The sequence below is a fragment of the Mugil cephalus genome, chromosome 5, assembly GCF_022458985.1.
Source record: "Mugil cephalus isolate CIBA_MC_2020 chromosome 5, CIBA_Mcephalus_1.1, whole genome shotgun sequence".
In the NCBI taxonomy this organism is placed as follows: Eukaryota; Metazoa; Chordata; class Actinopteri; order Mugiliformes; family Mugilidae; genus Mugil; species Mugil cephalus.
In genome coordinates, this window is record NC_061774.1 from 9944 (window position 1) to 31987 (window position 22044).

A 22044-nucleotide genomic window follows, 5' to 3' on the forward strand; every position below is an offset into this window, starting at 1 on the left:
ACAGTGTTGGTCACTTCTCTGACAAGTAGTTTCTTTTTTTTTGGCGGGGGGTTTCAAACATCTGACATTGGACTACACAGAAGGAGCATCCCTGCTAGGTCTAACCCTGTTTCTTCGCGAGGATTCAGAGAACTTCTTCAGGACATGCTTGGTGAGTACAAAAGGAGGCTCAACATATCTATCCAGACAAGAGGATAGATATAATCGCTTGGACTGTGTGTGCATTAACAAGAAACAAACGCACGGTAGGGTACGGAATAATTGTGTACACCACTGGAAAGTTTATCAGATGACTAAGCAGAATGAATCCCATTTAACTACCGTTCATTAGAGTGAAGCTAATTAAAATTAAAAAATGTTATCCTCTTGTCTGGATCAGGGTCGAGAGGCTAATAACCAAAGGAGAAAAAAAATGGTAGAAGCATCACTCCATGTTGCTTTTTTCTACATGCAGACATGCATGGCAAACTTTTTTGTTTTGTTTTTATGGGTGTTTTATTCAGTTGGATAATTCTGCCCAATTTACAATGTTAAATTGTATGCTGACATTGTGACATTGTTTTTCTTTTATTATATTATATAAACTGTTTTGTTGTGAACTGCACAGGTGTTTTTACAGGTTTTGCGTATTTCTGTTTGACACAGCCACTTGAGATATGTCAGCAATGTTGTTGCTGTTGTTACAATTGTAATACACTGCTCAATGACTTGTATATGAAATGGTAAAAATGTTTCGAATGTATTTGATCATAGGTCAATAACACTTGGAAGTTATTATTGTTATGGAGCTACTTGTTCTGCACTTTGCTGTAGTAAGACAGCAATTCTCTGCTGCTACTGTTAAATTGTTAAATGGAACAATTTCCAATTATTTCAATAAAGTATGAAGTAAACTTTAAACTTGTTTTGTATTCTGTGAAATGCAATTTTAAATGTTATTAACCTTAACTTGAAATGTTAACTTAACAACCCTAACTTGCTTTTTTGAGTGAGTAAAATTCTTAGTTGGTATAACGCTAACCTTTAAGTTTTACTAATGGAGAAAACTACTTTATCTGAACAAAAGATTATTAGTTGGCCAAACTGTTTGAAAACATAGACTTGGCACAAGTCTAACTTTCAAGTTTGTCTCAAAAGGAAAATGTAAAAACAAAACAATATGAGATTTTGGTTGGGCTCAAAACTCAAACATTGATTGCAATAAGTTGCCTTGAAATTTTGAGTTTTCTCAACTTTTTCATTTTTACACTGTCTGTATCTTGACGACTAAAATGCAACACAAACCAAACCCAGGAGACATGGACTCAAACGCCCACAGCCATGGCACAAAACTTTCGGAAAGCTCTCTCCCTGCTCTATCACATAGGTCAGAGTCAAAACTCAGTTAGTGATATATTTCTTTTTTCATTGAAATTGTAGATTAATGACAATCGTGTGCCACAAAACTTAAAATAACAGATTGCTTCAACTGGCGAATGTGAGCAGGTTCCTGCTTGGCCCAACAAGCCTCAGCAGCACTCTGCAAAAAGGTCTGTTTCCGACCTTACAACACCACACACCACACGCTGGTGGGACAAAAACTTTCTGAATTCTCCGGAGCATCTCTCTGACATATAACCAATTCACACTGTTGGCACGTTGCTTTATATTGCACCTCCAACAAAAGATCACCAAACTCTTATATACCCACATACAATGTGTCTTTAATGAGGCCCACGTACACAACTTCCTCATCTTTAGTACAACATTTAGATCCAACATATTCCTGGAAAGGTCTCAGTGTTGAATCAAGCTACCTCAGACCCAGCGCTATGTGCATACCTGAACAGAACTAGATGGTGCCTATTTTTTTTAACAAAACCCACAAAACATACACTGAAACACTCACACGCACGGCACAAAATGATTCAGAAACCTCCAGGAGGGAGAGCTGGTCACTAACCACTGCTGTGAGAATGTGAGGCCCCCCCTCTGTTTCCCATCTTTCCTTAATATCTAAAGTATGGCCAAGATTTTGAAGACCTTTGTGTAGTTTGGATATTATCTTTTGGAAGGGGACATTCTTGTAGGCTCTTTGAAAAGTGTTATGAATTCCATCTCTCTCTGAAGTAACATCCCTTGGGAATTCCTTGCCTTTAAAGTCTTATGAATGGTTCCTTCCTGAAAACTCAAAACTTTATCTGTGGGCTATTAATATTCGTGTGTCTTTTATTGGAGGTGTAATTTAAAGCAACATGCCAACGTACATATCAGAGAGACGCGTATTCAGAAAGTTTTTGTCCCACCAATATGTGTTGTTAAATTGCCTTTAATGTTCTTAAATTCGCCAGGCGGAAGATATCCTTTGCACTAAATTTTGCGTGATGTCATTAATCTGCAATTTCAGTGACAAAAGAAATGTGAACCTATCAGTTACTGATACTTTGTTTTGGACATATGTGATTGAGCAGGGAGAGAAGTTTCTGAATCATTTTGTGCCGTGCGTGTGAGTGTTTCAGTGTATGTTTTGTGGGTTTTGGTAAAAAAAATAGACACCATCTAGTTCTGTTCAGGTATGCACATAGCGCTGGGTCTGAGGTAGCTTGATTCAACACTGAGACCTTTCCAGGAATATGTTGGATCTAAATGTTGTACTAAAGATGAGGAAGTTGTGTACGTGGGCCTCATTAAAGACACATTGTATGTGGGTATATAAGAGTTTGGTGATCTTTTGTTGGAGGTGCAATATAAAGCAACATGCCAACAGTGTGAATTGGCTATATGTCAGAGAGATGCTCCGGAGAATTCAGAAAGTTTTTGTCCCACCAGCGTGTGGTGTGTGGTGTTGTAAGGTCGGAAACAGACCTTTTCGCAGAGTGCTGCTGAGGCTTGTTGGGCCAAGCAGGAACCTGCTCACATTCGCCAGTTGAAGCAATCTGTTATTTTAAGTTTTGTGGCGCATGATTGTCATTAATCTACAATTTCAATGAAAAAAGAAATATATCACTAACTGAGTTTTGACTCTGACCTATGTGATAGAGCAGGGAGAGAGCTTTCCGAAAGTTTTGTGCCATGGCTGTGGGTGTTTGAGTCCATGTCTCCTGGGTTTGGTTTGTGTTGCATTTTAGTCGTCAAGATACAGACAGTGTAAAAATGAAAAAGTTGAGAAAACTCAAAATTTCAAGGCAACTTATTGTAATCAATGTTTGAGTTTTGAGCCCAACCAAAAACTCATATTGTTTTGTTTTTACATTTTCCTTTTGAGACAAACTTGAAAGTTAGACTTGTGCCAAGTCTATGTTTTCAAACAGTTTGGCCAACTAATAATCTTTTGTTCAGATAAAGTAGTTTTCTCCATTATTAAAACTTAAAGGTTAGCGTTATACCAACTAAGAATTTTACTCACTCAAAAAAGTAAGTTAGGGTTGTTAAGTTAACATTTCAAGTTAAGGTTAATAACTTTAAAATTGTTTAAAATGAAGTTTACTTCATACTTTATTGAAATAATTGGAAATTGTTCCATTTAACAATTTAACAGTAGCAGCGGAGAATTGCTGTCTTACTACAGCAAAGTGCAGAACAAGTAGCTCCATAACAATAATAACTTCCAAGTGTTATTGACCTATGATCAAATACATTCGAAACATTTTTACCATTTCATATACAAGTCATTGAGCAGTGTATTACAATTGTAACAACAGCAACAACATTGCTGACATATCTCAAGTGGCTGTGTCAAACAGAAATACGCAAAACCTGTAAAAACACCTGTGCAGTTCACAACACAACAGTTTATATAATATATAAAAAAAAAACAATGTCACAATGTCAGCATACAATTTAACATTGTAAATTGGGCAGAATTATCCAACTGAATAAAACACCCATAAAAACAAAACAAAAAAGTTTGCCATGCATGTCTGCATGTAGACAAAAGCAACATGGAGTGATGCTTCTACCATTTTTTTCCCCCTTTGGTTATTAGCCTCTCGACCCTGATCCAGACAAGAGGATAACATTTTTTAATTTAATTAGCTTCACTCTAATGAACGGTAGTAAATGGGATTCATTCTGCTTAGTCATCTGATAAACTTTCCAGTGGTGTACACAATTATTCCGTACCCTACCGTGCGTTTGTTTCTTGTTAATGCACACACAGTCTAAGCGATTATATCTATCCTCTTGTCTGGATAGATATGTTGAGCCTCCTATTGTACTCACCAAGCATGTCCTGAAGAACTTCTCTGAATCCTCGCGAAGAAACAGGGTTAGACCTTGCAGGGATGTGCTCCTTCTGTGTAGTCCAATATCAGATGTTTGAAACCCCCCGCCAAAAAAAAAGAAACTACTTGTCAGAGAAGTGACCAACACTGTATTATTACATAAGTTGCTATTACGGCCGTGAGGGTTGGCCGTGTTTCTCTCCCCTCTTGATGTGTGTGTGCATGCACTAGTGTGTCTGTTTCTATCTTGCGCTAGGTGTATTGTGGAGAGTCTCCAGTGGGCGTGTCTCCAGAGAGCGTGTCCGACCTGATCAGCTTAAGTGTATAGTGTATAAGGGTTGGGATAGAAAATCAACTCACATAAGTATCAGGATTTTTTGTTTTACGATTTTTAAATAGATTTTTTTGCTCAAAATTGTCCCCCCCAAATTTAAATGCTTCATTTTAGTTTGTTCATGACCCTAAGTGGGAAAATGCATGAAGTGTAAGTGAACGAGCTAGCGGGCGGAGAGTGAGTGTGCATGTACACACTCACTCCAGGGTCCAGGGTGTACGCCCCCTCGTCCCGGTTGATAGTTTTGTGTGCCCGCTTCCTGATTTCTATGGCCTCCAATTTCTCCTGCAGTGATCTGTGATTGCTCCTGATTTCCCCGCTGTCTCCTGTTCGCATTCTTTTTTGTGTTAACTTCTCCATGTGTAGAATGATCTTCCAGTTTCTCCAATGTATGTTTTTGGGCATGTTTATGTTTTGCACGATATTTCATAGATGATGTTGCATTTTTTGTCCAGTTCTATTTTGTCTTTTGGGTGTACTATGAGTTAACAGAGTTTTTTGTGTGGTTTTATTGCTGCGCTGATGTGATGTTTTTTCATGATGTGTTGTATTGCTTCCGTTATCCCCGGATGTATGGTATGCATATGGTGTCTTTGTATTGGTCCTCTGTTTTCTGAGTGTGTTTCTTCGTTCTCTCTTTTTGTTTATTGTATTGTATTATATTGACAAAGTGTGAGTGCGTGTTCTATGTGTCTTTCCTCTTCCTGTCTATCTTTATCTTCCGTGATGATGTTGGCCTGTTGATATAGTGTTCTGACGACTGAGTGATTGTGTGCTGTGGGATGTTCTGATGTCCAGAGGAGGTACTGGTCCGTGTGAGTGGGTTTTCTGTAAACAGTGATTTTTTGATGCCGTCTTCTTTGTGGTGGATGTTCAGATCGAGGAACGACATGGTCCGGTTGTGTTCTTCTTCGTGCGTGAATTTTATGTTTCCAGTGTTGTCCATAGTGTGGACATTGTGTGTGTCTGACTTTTATTTTTTTTCCAAGATGTCATCCACGTATCTTTTCCACAGTGTGGGTTTACAGTGTGTGGATGCTGTGTAGATGGTTTTTGATTCCAGGTCCTCCATGAAAAAACTGCTCATTGTTGCTGTCAGTGGATCTCCCATTGCGAAACGATCTGTCTGTCTGTATATGATTCCTTTAAACTGAAAATAAGTGGATTTAGCAACAAAATGTAAGAGTGTGGAAATATCTTCAACTGTCAGGTTTGTGTGTTTTTTGAGGGTTTTGGTGTTCCTTGAGTCGTTCCTGTACGATGTGTAATGTGACGTCAACTGGGGGTTTTGGGACTAGTGATAACACGTCGTGTGATATGAATATTTCATCTTTTTCTACTCTTATGCTGTTGAGTTCTTGTGCCAGTTGTTTTTTGTTTTGTTGTTTTTTTTTTGCAACATTGCAAAAACTCAAAACAACTTCTGTTGTACTGAGGAGGGGTTTGATGATTTCAATCAGTGCTTTGGGGAGGTTGTATGTTACTGATCCGATACTGTCAACTATTGGGCGGAGAGGGGTGTCTTTTTTGTGAATTTTGTTGTTCCGTATATCTGGGGGGTGATGTTGGCTGTGGGTATCAGGTGTTCATATGCGTCCCGTGTTATTTTGTTACTTTGTATTAAAGGTTTTAGTAATGATTTCAGGGTCCTTTTCTTTTCTTCCGTGGGGTTCTTTTTCAGTATTTATTGACACAATCATTTCCAAAACTTCCATGTAATAGAATAATGAGGTTCATTATGTCTTATTTTAGATATATGTTTAGGATTTTCTTATCTTCCAACATAATATGAGGAGATGTGTATCAAGGTCATCAAACTTTTGGTCTAAGACATGAGGTTCACTTTCAGAAAATTCAGAGTGTATGATTTTTGTGGTTTCTACTGTTGTGACTACTGAAACTTTTTAAATTGTATGTTTTCAAAGTAACACCTTTGAAAGGGACAATGCACAATCTCTTGATTTCCGAGATTGACCAAAAACTTTCTTTCATTACATACGTCTCTGAATTCACATAATTCACAGGAAAAATGTGACCGTGCCGTAGCCGGTGGTGTATCAAAAGAACATCTTGGTTGGACCCCACAAATGCACAGAACTTGCACTGCATATATGACCTAAAATGAAAATTAGCACGAAACAACAATTAGTTGGTTAATGTTTTAACCAGAACACATGAAAAAATACAATTTTAAAGCTGATATTACAATGAGTGTACTCATCAGGAAAAGGAGCTCAGCACACCCACATTAGTCTAGAAATGTTAGTAAATGTAGCCCATTTTACATTGTTTTCCTCAGGATTGAATAGTACAGTGTTTTTTTTAATTTTTAATATATATGTATCATTAATTTAATTCTCATCCTTTGCCTTGTTTTTCATTCATGAATTCATATTTCACATGATTGGTTGTGCCACAACCAAGCACTTGATTTCACAGAGCCAGGTAAAATACTCGTCTGTTTTACTTGGCTGCTAATTCAGAGTTATGATTGATTAAATGCGGTGACGCTTCATTTCTCTCGTCAGATTACACATACTGTATCTACTCTTTATTATGTCGATGAATGAAGTTAACCCAAAGATAGTATATCGAACCATGAGTCACACCTCATTTTGAATATAAATTTAATACAACTTTTGACCACAAACAGCAAAGATAAAACATACAGTTTCGTGTGGGGATTTTTTTTTTCTCTACTCTTCGGGGGCTAGCTCACCGAGTTTTCGCACAGTGATGAGACACATATCTTTGTAATCAGCAGAGTCTATGCTTTCAGGGGAAACCTGTTTGTGTGGTTTGGTTGAAGTGGTGAAATTAACAGAAGCACTGAAGTGGACATACGCGGTTTTCATTTTTGTTACATGCCCATACATGCTTGGGGATTGAACTGTGTTTCGTTTGGGTGGCGATTCCAGGTTGGAGTAATCTGGGATGGTTTCTATGTGTTTGGTTGACAGTATTTTGTCTTCAGCAGTGACAACACAGCCCAGAATAATAATCTTTTCCTGTACACACTGAGGTTTTGACAGACTTACCTTGTGTTCTTCTGCAGATAAGTGACGCAAGGAGAGTGAGTCAGAGCGACACTGTTCCTCTGTGGGTGCACAAACGAGGAGGTTGTCCAGTACTGAATGAGAGCACAGCCCTTTGTTTGACAGAACACATGACTTGAAAGGGTGCTCTAATCTTACAAAGATTTTTTTTTTTTCGTAAGTTATTAAACTATTTTTCCAGGCTATGTGAGAACTAGTGGAATGCCAAATTCTTCCCATCTTTCGAACTCCCTGCTTTGAACTACATGACTGTGAATTATACCATGGAGCTACGCTCCTCCGATTTATCACCTTTTTCAGAGGAGCAATTCCATTTAAAGTTGTACTGAGTGATGCTGTCGTACTATCAACAAAATAATCTTTTTGTGTTGGAGTTAGATTGTGGTTGCTGGCATCCACATCTCTGATATAAGGCACTGAGGTAAATACTGAAGGAATTAATTCCTTATATCTAGTTAGGAAATGTCTTTCTAATTTCAGTGTAATCCCATATTGTGAATTCAAATGTAACAAGGAAATTATTAGACAAAGGAGAGTTATGAGAATATATTGTCAGACCTTCAGTTTCTATGCCGTAAGTTAGAACAAGATCTGAGGTGTGATTGAAACAGTGACTTGATCCATTTACATTCTGAGAAAAGCCATTTGAATCTAATAATGACATATATGAAGAGCTAAGACTGACTATGATGACTTTATCTGTTCTAAGCACTAAATCACGTAGAAACTCATAGTAGCTATGACTGGGTGGCGTGGACTCATTTAAACTGACATATTCATCATCCTGCAGCCATGTTTCAGTTAAACTAAATAGATCAATCTGATGAGTAGTTCAAAGCAGGCAGTTCGAAATATGGTAGGAATTTGGCATTCCACTAAATCTGAAGAAGCTCACATAGCCTGGGAAGATAGTTTATTAACTTATACATATATATAAAAAAAGAAAAAAAAAACTCTCTGTAAGACTAGACCAGCATTGTAAGGGTCTCTTGTCTGGAGTGCTGAATATCTGAGCTAAACTACACCTGCTGTCGTGGTTTCATTAGCCAGCCCAGTCTTCATGGCCTGGAGTGCTGTGTGTCAGACATGTGGAGCTCCATAAACTACATGTGCCTCAGTCTTCATGGCCTCCTCTGCTTCTGAATATCAATATTTTCTACCAGCTCAAAGGAAATGAGCCCACCATGGAATCATTTTTTCATGGTTTTTATGAATACCAACTGAATGATAGCAGGCTCATTGCTGGGCCAACACATGGGATGACCAGCAGCCTCTTTCTCTATGAGGCACTGGAGGTTGTATGCTTTGTATGCTTATATGCTGACGGATGTATCAGGATGATAGTCAGCTTCTCTGAGGCTTAGCAGAATGATATGATGCTGAAATACCGGAGAGCATCTCCATATTTATATAGATAGATAGATATATAGATAGATATATATATGTGGCAAAATGCCATGTGTTCATTTGATAATGGTAAATGGTCTTGCTCTTATATAGCGCTTTTCTACCTACTCAAAGGTACTCAAAGTGTTTTTACAGTCAGAGACACATCCACCCATTCGCTCACACAAGCACACACATTCACACACCAGCGCCAGTTGCACTGGGAGCAACTGGGGGTTCAGTATCTTGCTCAAGGACACTTCGGCAAGGTCAAAGGTCCTCTAAAGGGGCCTTTTCTCAAAGTGTTGCTGAGGCCTGTTGGGCCAAAGAGATTGAGCAAATAGGAACCTGTCCAAAGTCAAAGAGGTTTGACTTCACGGGACAACTTATTGTAAGTAAGTGTCACTTCAGGTCTTTTTGCCCTTTAGGAAATGATGTTTAATTGCCTTCAATATTTTTATATTCACCAGGCAGAAGATATTTTTTTATTTTCTGCCATGTTTGTGAGTGCTTCAGTGTATGTTATATGGGTTCGCTTTGTGTTGTGTTGTAGTTCTCAAGATACAAGGGTTAAAAAGGTCAAACTTTGCAAAAATAGGCACCACCTAGTTCTGTTGTACATGGCGCTGGGTCTAAGACAGCTTGACTCAACACTGAGACCTTTCCAGGAATATGTTGGATTGTAATGATAATCCAATGCTGGGCGATATGGCGTAAAATCAATGTCACGATATATTGAGCAGTTCACCTCGATAACGATAAATGGATGAAAAAATGCGGGAAATTAAAAAAAAAAATATGTGTACGAATTCAACCACATGATTGTATTACAGGTGGTGGAAAAGGTTAGATGTATTGCCCTGGCTTGTGACAACAGTATTTTTGCACATTTTATGTTTTTCTGAGTAAAACCAAAATACTGCCACACGATTAAAAACGCATTTCTCTTTGGAACAAGCTGCTGCTTTTCCTCCTCCTCAACTAGGTCTACCTCCGCTGCCGGCACTGCAGCTGCCGCTTCGACGTTTAAACACTCCTCTGTTTTGTCACCGTCTCTTCCCCTTCTTGTTACAGACTGGATGGGGTGGAGTCACATGACTACATACGCTGTACTACGTGTGCAGTGTTTTAAAGAGACATGAACACAGCCTACCTACACACACAGCCAAAAGACAAAAAATACTTTTCTTTTTTTTTTTAATTCCAAATATACTGTCATGGGCAAAATGAATTCAGTTTTTGTCGTAAATTTTGATATTGGTAAATTTTCAATTTAACCCCCAGGCCTAATGATAATAATAATGCACTGCTTTTATACATTGATGTTGTCTCAAATCAAGACATGTTGATGATATTAACCAAACCCAACAAGCCTGTCTTTTGGAGGTGGGAGAAAAACTACAACTACAGAAAGAAACTTACACCAACAGGGAGAACTTGCAAACTCCAGAGAGGCACAAGCTGGGCTTGAACCCCAACCTCCTGATTGGGAGTCATAAGTGCTAACCACCAAGCTGCTGGGGCATCTGCCAACCCCTTGCTAAACTTAACACAAAATTTTCAACATGTTTTCAAGTCTGTAGGAGGCATAATGAAATATGTGAATGTTGTAAAAGTCATTCTGAACACACAATTTTATATTGAGTGTGCATTGTGACCAACTTCAGAAGTACGCAACATGTCATATTTGAAGGAAATGAAGGGCTTTCCTTGGACATATACAAGAGAAGACATTACTTGCAACTGCTGTTAAATGCAGTGATTTTCCTGAGTTTGGACTTGTGAGCAATGTATATTACAATGTATATTAAATTATAGTCTATGTAATTAAGTCATCATTGTATTGTTTTGAGTGGCAGCAGCGTAATACTATTTGCTATGATAGACATTACATGGCATATACAATAGAGATCCAAACTTGACACAAGCAACTGAACATATAACATCTATTAATCTTGTAGATTTCACTCCATGTTATAGTTATACTCACAGGGATGTGATATATTTCCCTACACAATATTATCTGGGAGATGTGCTTGGGCTACACAGTCTCTTCTAATAGACTGTAAAAGGCACACTGTTTAATGTATTTGCCTCCGCCAACTGACCTGACCGTAGTTTTTGTTGTTCTTGCTGCCTTTGCTACATTGTGATTCAGGATGCAGTTGAGTCAAGGGCCATTTCATTTTGGCTGTGTTTGTTTTAGTTTTTTGTTTATTTGTGGGCCATGCAGTTGTCATCCAGCATGCTTATTTGTATTAAGTTGTATGTTGTTTGTGGTATAGACTGGCATCTTAACATGATATGAAGCAGCAGGTTCTCTCAGGTTCAGTTGCACAAATGGTCTTACTCTTAAAATAAGGCAAACACTCTTGTTATTCCACTGAATTTCATCATTTATTTATTGTAAAACATTTTGATACTCTGGTTTCTGGTTCATTCTAAAAAACGAGTGCTTTGCTTAGAAATGATGACATAAACAATGCAGTGTGTCTATGTAATTATGTATTGTTTTGAGCTGCAGCAGCATAATACTGTTTAGTATGAGAGAAAGTAATTATTTTGGGAATTTCTATATGACAGAATTCATGTTACTAAACAAAGACTATCAAAAAAGCATCCAAGCCTTTTAGATTCATGTGATCGATGTTCTCAAAAATTCATAAATTCGACTCACATGTCTTGCTCAAAGTTGAATGAATATTGGACCTCTGTCTTCACCTTTTCTATTTTTATATTATTATATTATTCACTTTTGAATTGAATTGAACTGTCCCCTCATTGGATGTTGTGTTGTTGAGAAGTTAGTAATGATTCAGTCTCAGTGATCACTTTTGTTGGTTTGTTTGCAAATATTCTGCATGGATGGAGACAGTGAGTTTGTCACCCCAAATGTGAGGTGACAACAACTTTTATAATCCACACTCACATTTGTTCCCCGTGGATCTGATGAAAGTGTGCTTTCCATTTCTTGATTCTTACTTCTGCATAGAAATGAGGTGAGAAGGTCAAGAGGAAGTGCAAGCAAAGTCAAACGAGACAACGAAAGGTCTTCAGTCTGCACATATAGAAAATATGATGTAATGTGGCACTTATTATGAACTTTCGGTGAACTTCTGCCGAACTTGTTTTGATGTGTTTTCAACTTGTTTTGACTAAAAGGTCGCATAAGCACATAAAGACAGGTTGTATGAGCGAAGTAAAAATAAAAATGTTATTTTCCATCACATTTTGCAACTTTAATCATTTAAAGATCACAACATATACAAAGTATTAGAAAATGACATTCAATGTGTTGCCCTGACACACAGTTGACACACAACATCATCTTCATACGTCTGACACATGAAAAAAATGATTCCTTGACTCTGTTGTGTGTTCGATCCAGTGGGTGCATGTTAGTATTGTGCAGGAAACGCTTCCTTTCGCTGAGAGAAGTCGTTTTCTGTACAGAGTGTCACAAAGTGTCAGACTAGTGGAACTGAGCTCATTTTGTGACTTATTGTGCTGAATGTGATGAAAAGCACCTCCTAGTGACTTGTTATGCTCAGAATGACTGTTTCAGGCACGCGGTTGCTCCAGAACACAGGGGCCCCACCGTGCGCCTGTTAGGCCGAGAAAGGCGCACCTTTTCCGTATCAATTTCTCGCCATCTGCCGCCCCTTTGCTGGAACATGAAAATGTTGTTTCTCCTCCAATAAAGGCCTCCCTGCTATCATTCAAGCTTATTCGTGATGGGAGGTGACGGTTCTCGTGCAGTACAGCTGAATATTGCACTTCACTAAGTAGTTTTACATCGTCTTCATTGTTCTTATATCCGCCAGGTTGAAGCAATCCGTTATACTAAGTTTTGTGCTAGATGATTGTCATTAATCAGCAGTTTTAATGTCAAAGGAAATGTGAATATGTCAATAACTAAGGAAGTTAGAGTTTTAACTCTGACCTATGTGATAGCTCAGGGAGAGTGGTTTCTGAAACAGTTTGTACCATATCTGTAGCTGTTTCAGTGTATGTTTTATTAATTTAGTTTTTGTTGTGTTTTATTTCTCAAGATACAAAGGCTGACAAGGTAATATTTTCCAAAACTAGGCACCACCTACTTCTTCTCAGGCATAGCACATAGCGCTGGGTCTGAAACTAATAGTCTAATAGAAAGCTAAAATAGATTAAAATAGAAAGCAAAGAAATCTGGCAATGAGTTAGGTTTGTTTGCTTGACAAGAATTCTTAAAATAAGCACCAAGTTCTTGGCTCTGAAAGACTAAAATTAGACTGAAAACTAGACAGAAAATCTTAAATTAATACAAGTTCTGCGGTAAAAGTTCTAATTTAAGATTCAGTTACTTAAAATTCAAATTTAAGTTTTAACTTCAATTTAAGAAACGATACCTTAATGTGGAATTGATAATGAGACTGAAAGTAGTAAAAATAAGAAACAGTTTAAATAAAGACTATCAAAAAAGTCTGTGATCGATGTTCTCAAAAATCTGTACATTCAATTCACATGTCTTGCTCAAAGTTGAATGAATGTTGGACCTCTGTCTTCACCTTTTCTATCATTAAATTATTCACCTATTGAACTGTCCCCTCACGGGACGTTGTGGCAAGGTGTTGTGGAAAAATTCCACAAGTGAGGATTGTTGAGAAGTTAGTAATGATTCAAACTCAGTGATCACTTTTGATGGTTTATTTGCAAATATTCTGCGCGGAAGGAGACACACACACAAAGTAAAACTCAGAGAGCATGACACCCCAAATGTGAGGTGACAACAACTTTCATAATCCACACTCACATTTGTTCCACGTGGATCTGGTGAAAGTGTAATTTCCATTTCTTGATTCTTACTTCTTCATAGAAATGAGGTGAGAAGGTCAAGAGGAAGTGCAAGCAAAGTCAAGGTCTTCAGTCTGCACATATAGAAAAAATAATGTAATGTTGCACTTATTATGAACTTTCGGTGAAATTCTGCTGAACATATTTTCACTTGTTTTGAACTTGTGTGTGCTAAAAGGTCACATAAGTAAATATAGACAGCTTATATGAGAGATGAAAAAAATAACAATGTAATTTCCCATCACATTTCCCCCCGTTGATCATTTAAAGATCACAAAATATGCCAAGTATTACAAAATTACATCTACCATGTTACCCTGAGATACAGTTTAATACATATCTTCATACTTCTGACACATGAAACAAATGCTGCCCGGACACGGTTGTGTGTCCAATCCTTTGTGTGCTGGTGATTCTCTGTTGGGGATACAGGCATTGCCGTCTGCTTCCTTTCGTGGTTCTGGCTCAACAGGAGTCGGAACCCATGTGCAGTGGCTGGCGTGTATCCCCATTGCTCGTTCTGCCACTCTGCCACATGTGGGTTGTGAGCGGAATCTGGAACAGTCCATGAATCTTCACAAAGAGTTGTGGAAGGGAAACCCATTTCTGGTGGGGCTGGAAAGAGAACTTCAAATAGACTCAAATTAGTTCTGGCTCTTTTCCTCATCCTCATATACATGAGCACAGGTGGTAGTGCTGTGGTCCATTGAAGACCACTTTCTTCACAGCATTTGACCATTTTTTGTTTCAGTGTTCCATTTTCACACTCCACTGCACCCCCATTGGCTGGGTGGTAAGCACAGTGTTGCTTGAGGTCAATTTTCAGGAAATCACTGACCTGTTGCACTGCTTCATTTATGGTCTCGGGGTGACAGAGCCCTCGTAGCGGCCGCCCCAAGGCTCTGGATTAGCCTTCCCCTCCACATTCGGTCCTCCCAGTCCCTGGAGACTTTTAAATCTTCCTTACAAAACACATCTCTTCCACCTAGCCTATAATTCAGCCTGATTTTATCCTGACCCTGTCTCTCACTCTGACTTTTAACTTTTTATCTTTTTCATGACTACCTGCACTGTTTGCCCTGTGTTTGTTTTTATATTTATTTTATTTGGCTATTTTTGATTGATGTTTTATCAAACTCTTATGCTGCTGCTGCATTAACTGATTCTTATTGATTCATTAAACTTTCTATCCTTCCCATATGCAGCACTTTGGTCGACTGCTGTCATTTTAAATGTGCTATATAAATACATGTTGACTTGACTTGACCTGTCCATACAATATTAGAATAAGTGCAGCCAGACAGAGGCCAGAGTGTTTTGCGGCACTAGATAATGGGAATTTCAGAAAAAGAAGGAGGCGATTGACGGATTGCAGCCTGCTTAGTGGCTCCATCTGCTCTTGCATTTCCCTTAGATACGGGGTCAGCGTTATTGGTATGAGCAGCACATTTGCATATGGCAACCGCAGAGGGAACGGGATAGCGTTTAAAAGGTCCAAAACAAGTTTGTGGTTCTGAATAGGTGAACCATCTGATTTTAGAAAGTTTCTGTGTTTCCAGTGGCAACCAATATACTGCGCTACACCAAATGCGTAACGTGAGTCTGTATAGGTTGTGCAGGTGAGATTTTCTGAGAGTTTACACGCTGTTGTGAGTGCTAGCAGTTCTGCAGATTGTGCTGAGTATTGGAAGGGGAGCAGTCCAGAGTCCAGGACAGCAGTGTTGGTCACAACGTCATAACCAACACAGTTGGTACCCAGCTGGTTGCTGGAAGGAGAACCATCTACGAAGAGAATACGGTCCGAATTGGGGATTGGTTCATCCTTCAGGTCATTCCTGGGGGTGCAAACAAGGTTAACATAATCAAGACAGCTATGTGATTCTCCATCCTCTGTGAGGGGGAGGAGAGAGGATGGGTTCAGTGTGTTGCATCTTTTAATGGTGACATTTGGATGATTCAACATTTGGATGATTTGGATGGTACCAGACAAATCGAGCAGCAGAGAAATGAGAAGATGTCTGATCATTAAGTAGAAGAGTTATTGCATGAGGGAACATAGGAGTGACATCGGAGTAGGCCACAATGTCTCTGGTGGCCAGCAGAGCTCTTTCAGCTGACACGCTATCTCTCACGGCCATGGGGCTGTGAGAGATAGCCACAGATTACAGGTGCCACAGGGTCCAGTTTACAGTAATAATAGCCAACAGGTCTGAGTTTGTCACTGTGTTTTTGCAGCAACACAGAGGTCATGTGGCCTCCTTTCTCATCAACAGTTTGAACGAATTGTTTGTCTTCAGCATTGAGAACACGGCCCAGAAAAATAACCTTTTCCTGTACCCACTGAGGTTCTAAGAGACTTACCTTGTGTCCTTCTGCAGATAAGTGACGCAGCAAGGAGAGTGAGTCAGAACGGCACTGTTCCTCTGTGGGTGCACAAACGAGGAGGTTGTCCACGCACTGGATGAGAGCAGAGCCCTTCGTTTGACAGAACACATGACTTGAAAGGTAAGACTTTGTTTTAGAACCCCCTTTTAATACAGCTTGGTTGTAAAATATTCTAACTGCACTCTCTGCACTCTACTCTCTGCTCATTCAGTCACCTCAGAGATCCACTGTGTTGTCATTTCATCTGGGCAATGTAGCTCATTTTTTAGCTCAGCTAACCTTGCAGTCTCGTCCAGGAGTCTTAAGTCTTAAACAGTGTTATACAATAATAAGATTTAAGCCCTCGAGAATTAACAAGGCAAGAGAACAGCAAATATCACCAAATGGGCACAACAAAACCATCAATACAGATGTATGTAGTGGAAAGTGCTTTTATTATGGTTCCACCCCAGTGCATGCAAGCATGTCCACACGTGCCGTTGAAAACAAATGAGAATATTAAATGTAGTCTAATCAAAGGGAGCAAAAATATGGCAAATGGATTAATCAGCTGCTTTTGACATATTTTGTCATCAGGGCACAACAAGATAGGTAGCTAATAACTTGCTATGCCTCCTCACCAACCTTTGTCCAGGCTCCTTACTGGTTCCTACCACTTCATTTGATCTATGAGGGTTGATATCGCAAAAGGCTACATACCATTGTTATGCATCAACTTTAAATTGTATGTTAATATTGCTCTTGTAAACATTGACAATGCACATGTGAAACAAAAATGTTAACAATACCTCACACTTAGTTGCATGAGCTCTTGCATACATCACACTGAGGAACGGTTTAATTTTTGACAGCCCCTAGAGGGCCGGAAAAACGGGCAGCTTTGCTGAGGTAGGGCCAAAATTTGCAAGCTACATTGATGGCAAAGGACTGAGGTTTGCATGCAGTGACTTCCATCACCTCTTCATCCAATTGCAAAGCCTTCTTGGATCTCTCCCTTGCTGCTGTCTACTGGGAGTTCCTACACTTTCCTTTCCCTGTGTCTGTGACATAGGCCACAAATGTAAATTAAAAGGAAAGCAATGGGGTCCACTAAAAATGTCATAGTTTCTCTTAATTTAATTTCAGTAACAATTCCGTGATACAGCTAATTTGTAACATTATGAATATAACTTCCATTTTCACTGCTTTTTGAATGATATATATGGCAACTTCACTGTATTTTGCTACAAAGACAAAAAAGCAGAGGCTGAGGAAGAAAGAAAAATAGACAAATCTATTAATCCAAAAGAATATAAATTAATTAATTAGCAAAAACACTGAAAAAAAGAGCACCCTCCACTTTGGCTAAAGCAATACAAATTTCCATCAACAGAAACAGGCAACATTTCAGACTAGCAGGTTGGACAGGGGAATTCAAGACAGCAGAGTTGGGTTTCCTTAAACGAAGAGTAGGAAAACTGCACTGCAGTGTATCTTGATATGCCCACACTACAAGGTAAAAAGAATTGTACATTTTTGGATGTTGTCTGCTGAAATACAGCTTTTTAATATGATGAAGAACAAATATACTTACTCTTCCTCCACGCTTGTGCAGTGCTCCATTAACGTTACAAAGACCTTTCTGGAAGACGGGAGAAATTATATTCAGTTCCTGAAAGGAGCTCAGAAGGTCCAGTGTGTACAAAGCAGACACATTAAGAGTCCACTGGCTCTGGCATGTTCCACACAAATATGGTGGATGATGCAAGTCATAACACCCTTTGAACATAATCCAAATAAACAACATCATGAATACTTAACAATTCAATTCAGTTCAATTCAATTTTATTTATATAGTGCCTATAACAATACAAATTGTCTCAAGATGCTTTTCAAAAAAAAAAAAAAAAAAATCAACTCCATAGCAAGCCTGAGGGCAACGGTGGCAAGGAAAAACTGTTGCAGTATAAGAGAATGTACAGAGAGTATAAGAGGATTCATGGGCATGTTGGTGAATTGTAATGTGGGTTGTGCTTGTTTTCTTCTATTAGTGAAGAATAATATACTGCTCTAATCTTACAGAGATTTTTTTTTTCATAAGTTATTAAACTATCTTTCCAGGCTATGTCAGAACAAGTGGAAGGCAAAATTCTTACCATCTTTCGAACTCCCTGCTTTGAACTACATGACTGTGAATTATACCATGGAGCTACCCTCCTCCGATTTATCATCTTTTTCAGAGGAGCAAATGGATTTAAAGTTGTACTGAGTGATGCTGTCGTACTATTTATTAACTTATCTATATATATAAAAAAAAAAAAGAAAAAAAAACTCTCTGAACTCTCTGTAAGAGTAGCACAGCATTGTAAGGGTCTCTTGTCTGGAGTGCTGAATATCTGAGCTAAGCTACACCTGCTGTCGTGGTTTCATTAACCAGCCCAGTCTTCATGGCCTGGAGTGCTGTGTATCAGACATGTGGAGCTCCATAAACTACATGTGCCTCAGTCTTCATGGCCTCCTCTGCTTCTGAATATCAATATTTTCTACCAGCTCAAAAGAAATGAGCCCCCCATGGAATCATTTTTTCATGGTTTTTATGTATACTAACTGAATGACAGCAGGATCGTTGCCGGGCCAACACATGGGATGACCAGCAGCCTCTTTCTCTATGAGGCACTGGAGATTGTATGTTTTGTATGCTTATATGCTGACGGACATATCAGGATGATAGTGAGCTTCTCTGAGGCTTAGCAGAATGATATGATGCCGAAATACCGGAGAGCATTTCCATATTTATATAGATAGATAGATAACCCAGGCACTTGACACGTCCACAGGGGGCACCGGTGCCTCCCCCTGGACGTCCTGGACACGCCCATGACACCTCCCACCCACCGACCCAGCCAACCAAGCCAAGTGTCCGAGTCAAAAAAGTGCTCCCAGAAACCACTACAGTCGACTCCAAATGGCCTGAAACGCGCTCCTAAATGCTTTCCCTGGACCATTTTTTGGCATCCCACACTTAGCAAATTTCCCCAGTATTCCTATGGGGAAATTTCACATAACTTTTGATGGGAACGTCCTTGAAACTTGGTTCAAGTACCAGTGGGTGCCGCGTGGCCACAAATTGGGAGGCAGCAGCAGTCTCAACAAATGAGCACCTAAGGAAAAAAATTAGCCCCCGACATTATAAAATCAAAGGCCTCCCATGCTCCAATCGGAACGGGACCACTACCAGTCGATGCGGGGGGGCCGATATAGTGGGGGTAGCCCAAGTTTCAAGGCTCTCACATGCTCACAGAAAAATGAGCCGCGACTTTTAAAGTGGCACTCAGCCCCTTATCCTAACCCTAACCCTAACCCTAACCCCAACCGCTAACCCTATGTATTCCTATGGGGAAATTTCACTTGCTCATAACTTTTGATGGGAACGTCCTAGAAAGTTGGTTCAAGTACCAGTGGATGCCGCGTGGCCACAAATGGGGGGGTAGCCACAGTCTCAAGAAATGAGTACCTAAGGAAAAAAATGAGCCCCCTACTTTGTAAGATCAAAGGCTTCCCATGTTCCAATCAGAACGGGATCACTACCAGTCGATGCAGCGGGGCCGATATAGTTGGGGTAGCCCAAGTTTCAAGGCTCTCACATGCTCACAGAAAAATGAGCCGCGACTTTTATAGTGGCACTTAGCCCCTTTTCCTTATCCAAATCCTAAACGATAACCCTAACCCTAACCACTGACCCTATGTATTCCTATGGGGAAATTTTACTTGCTCATAACTTTTGTTGGGTACGTCCTAGACGTCCTAACCTTGTGGATTTGCCCTAACCCTAACCCCTATAGTTTAATTTAACCCTAACCCGGTAGTTTTGCCCTAACCCTAACCAACCTAACCCTTATGATTTAATGTAACCCTAACCTTGTAGTTTTACCCTAACCCTAACCATTCTAACCCTTATGATTTCTTTGAACCCTAATTAATATTCTTATTTAATTCTCCAACCCTAATCCCTATTTATATAAATTATTTTATGTGATTTTATTTCATAATTTAGAAGCAAGTTATAATTATAATTTAATATAAAAAAAAACGAATTAATTTCATTGTTTTATAGTTAAAATATATTAACAGTAATATTATGATGTATAAAACTAAGTAACAATATTAAAAACATTAAAAAAGTATATTAAAATTGATATAGAATAAATAGGGATTAAGATATAATATAAATATATTATAATATAATTCGTAGGGATAGACTAAAAATAATTTCATGGGTTAAATTCATATTCAAACAGAAAAACAGGGTGGGAAGGTATTGGAATACACATCTGAACACATTTCATAGAATTGGGAAGCGGGAGGGGCAACGTATGAAAAGGGAGAGATCACAAGGGAGAGCTCATTCTGCTGTGAGCAGGCGAAGGAGACAGCAGCATTTCCAGAGCTCGACAGTGTACCGAGGCCTGAGGAAGATCCTACAGGATCGAAACGTCGTTGTAGGTGCACTGTTGATTGGGATTTATTCATAACTGATTAATAAATAGTAATAAATAGATGGAAACTGTAATTTTGATTTGATTTAGTTAAAAACAATTTAATTTTATTATGTTTCATTTTTTGATTTGATTTTTGAGTTGTAATTAATAGATAACAAAGGCTACATTTAAAAACATTGTACAGCGCTCAAGAATGAGCTGCTTTTGGACACGTGATGGAGGGGGGGTGGACCACCGTCTCCTACAGGAGGCGTGGCCGCCCCCATTCCAACGTTTTGGGACCGGGAACGAGGGGGATACCGTAGAATGGACCGTGCACGTCCTGCTTTCAAGAGGGGGGCAGGCTCAGTACCTTCCCCCTAACCCTAACCCTAACCCCCTAACCCCTAACCCCTGACCCCTAACCCCTGACCCAAACCGTCACCTCCCGTCATGAATAAGCTTGAATGATAGCAGTGAGGCCTTTATTGCAGGAGAAACAACATTTTCATGCTCCAGCAGAGAGGCGGCTGATGGCGAGAAATTGATAAAGAAAAGGTGCGCCTTTCTCGGCCTAACAGGCGCACGGTGGGGCCCCTGTGTTCTGGAGCAACCGGGCGCCTGAAACAGTCATTCTGAGCATAACAAGTCACTAGGAGGTGCTTTTCGTCACATTCAGCACAATAAGTCACAATGTGAGCTCAGTTCCACTAGTCTGACACTTTGTGACACTCTGTGCAGAAAACGACTTCTCTGAGCGAGAGAAAGCGTTTCTTGCACAGATGGTAAAAATACTAACGGGCATCCAGCCCACACTCAATATTCAGCTGTACTGCATGAGAGCAGTCACCTCCCATCACGAATAAGCTTGAATGATAGCAGGGAGGCCTTTATTGCAGTAGAAACAACATTTTCATGTCTGTGCAGAAAACGACTTCTCTCAGCGAGAGAAAGCGTTTCTTGCACAGATGGTAAAAAAAAAAAAAAACCCAACAGGCATCCACCTCACACTCATTATTCAGATGTACTGCACGAGAACAGTCACCTCCCACCACGAATAAGCCTGAATGATAGCAGGGAGGCCTTTATTGCAGGAGAAACAACATTTTCATGCTCCAGCAGAGGGGCGGCAGATGGCGAGAAATTGATACGGAAAAAGTGCGCCTTTCTCGGCCTAACAGGTGCACGGTGGGGCCCCTGTGTTCTGGAGCAACCGGGGGCCTGAAACGGTCATTCTGAGCATAACAAGTCACTAGGAGGTGCTTTTCGTCACATTCAGCACAATAAGTCACAAAATGAGCTCAGTTCCACTAGTCTGACACTTTGTGACACTCTCTGCAGAAAACGACTTCTCTCAGCGAGAGAAAGCGTTTCTTGCACAGCTGGTAAAA

The 22044-nt window shown here is 39.5% G+C and overlaps 1 long non-coding RNA gene across 1 annotated transcript; it reads right to left on the minus strand.

The window, feature by feature from the left end:
- Positions 1 to 21211: 21211 nt before the first annotated feature.
- Positions 21212 to 22038, minus strand: LOC125007632. The gene is made up of 3 exons (XR_007112754.1): positions 21986 to 22038; positions 21699 to 21766; positions 21212 to 21503 (listed from the first exon to the last, which is right to left on the minus strand). It is a non-coding gene; the product is annotated as an uncharacterized LOC125007632 (long non-coding RNA).
- Between the last annotated feature and the right edge of the window lie 6 nt (positions 22039 to 22044).